Source organism: Dendroctonus ponderosae, unplaced genomic scaffold (genome assembly GCF_020466585.1).
Source record: "Dendroctonus ponderosae isolate FM_Combo_2020 unplaced genomic scaffold, Dpon_F_20191213v2 Dpon_F_20191213_7, whole genome shotgun sequence".
Taxonomy (NCBI): domain Eukaryota; kingdom Metazoa; phylum Arthropoda; class Insecta; order Coleoptera; family Curculionidae; genus Dendroctonus; species Dendroctonus ponderosae.
In genome coordinates, this window is record NW_026018916.1 from 12,483,270 (window position 1) to 12,485,443 (window position 2,174).

Consider the following 2,174-nt stretch of genomic DNA (forward strand, 5'->3'; position numbering starts at 1 on the left):
GGATATTTTTCTGTCAATGTACAGGTCATTTGTGATGCAAAATTATGTATACGAAACATTGTTGCACGATGCAGTCCGAAGAGCAGTAATAAGATTATTTGCTTAACATGTAAATCTTTTAATTTGGTTTGTTAGAGTTGGCTGTAATATATTTTATATCCAGCTATGTATTGCATAATAAAAAATGTTTTGCATTTAAGCAAATGGATAACACCACAGACTGATAACAGGAGGCAAAGCATGTCACTCTAACCCGTCTCTTCTTCTTCGTTAGATGGCTCTTTCCACAGATTATCAAGCTTTACCTACTTTATCGACTCGATAGCTATGGACCACTAGCTTTGACGTAACGACGCGTTGAGAAACCTACCATAAGTTATAGAACCTACAACTTTATCGGACCGATAGTTATCAAACCAATAAGGGAAATCTACCAGAAACCTGGCATTAGACGGTCAGTTCAGTTTTCCGTTCAGTTTCAATTGCTAGATCTGTTCAACTGTTGGCAAACCCATCGAGCTACAGCTCCGTACCAGTTTCAGTTCTTCCGTCATTTTTTTTTGCATAAAGATACAGATAACTGACAACTGTGCTGAAACTAATACTGAACGTAAATATTACAGGTGTGCGGCACGGTTATTTTTCTGTAACGAGTTCCAACGGTTCCGTTCCACCATGGTAAGAGGTTTTAAAATGCAGTTCCAAAAGAAACATGTTACTTTTTAAATTTTTCATTAAAAATGCAGACTGATGAGGATAGTAGAAATAGAGATGATAAAAGTCGAGAGCGCTCGACGATGCCGCATCGGTTCTGTGACGGACGCGAACCACTTTTTCAGGTTTATGAGACGGTTCCAAAAAAAAAACGGTTAAATCGGCTAGCTGTAACTACGGTTTCAGGTTACACGTTTGAAATACTGTTATTTTAGCGGTTACGTTAAATACCGACCATCCGTAGTAAATATGAACTGACCTAGACGGTCACCTCTAGGTAGGCCTCTAGGTACACCCTGCCATATTCCGATACGGTAATCATTTAGGTTTGTTCGGGCAGCAGCTGGAACTGACAGGAGCCAACATACGCAAGCGCAGTACGCCAAAAGCGTTCGGAGAGGCCGAAGTGAGAATCACGGACTAAGAATTCGACGTTCGCACAGGACAGATTACGATTTTGAACAACGTTTTGAAAACCGTTATATCGATCCGCTAACTCCGAAGACATTTTTTGTTGGGAACTTGCGCTGTACGTTTTGTGTTGTTTGACAATCTGACTTGAAACATATGATTAATATGAGTGTTTTGATTCTGATTCCTTAGGTTTGTTCGGTGAGCAGCCGGAAACCGTTCGCAAATGTCATACGCAAGCGCAGTACGCTAAAAGCGTTCGGTGAGATCAAACTGAGAATCGTGGACCAACTTACGTATTTATAAACGATGCTCAAGCCTGAGTCGAGTCTCAAGTACGAGACTTCGCTTCGATTGTGTTTTATAAATCCATGATACAAGGAATATAAGGTATGATTGATAGCGGTCCAAAACTGGTCCGCCTGTGCGCATGACGTCACTCTGAGAGTTATTCGCTTTTAAACTACATTGCTATGCCGGTAAAAAGATACTTTTTGTAAGATATGTCGCATGATTTAGGTTTTTGAAAGCTCTTTGACGGGGCGAAACGATTTTCAATCAAATACGTACGAGGCAAAACGTTTAATACTTTATAAACCTGTAAAATCGCCTATAAAAGTATATCAGATACAGTTGATTACTACTTGTTTCCATATGAATAAGTACCTAAACACCACAACATTTGTTTAAAAAGCACTAAGCAGAGAAAAGAGATAATCGTTGTCTCTGGCCCCTTGTCTCTGTTATCCCTTGTCTCTGGCACTAAGCTTAAATGGTTTGTAACGGATTCCACTCTGAGTGTGACTTCTCACTCAGACTGTCAATTGGACACAGCTGATGCGCAAGATCATACCTTATATTCCTTGTATCTTGGGACTACCTATTCGCGAGTTCAAAAGTTCAGACGCTTCCTGGTAGCTAAAATTATGACTACAATTTAAGTAGCAAATTGACACTTGTTTTGTTGACATTGGTGTAACATTGGTGTTTACATCTGATGGTGATTTGTTGTTGTTGTTTTGTTCTAATAAACTTTTGCAAGCTTTTAA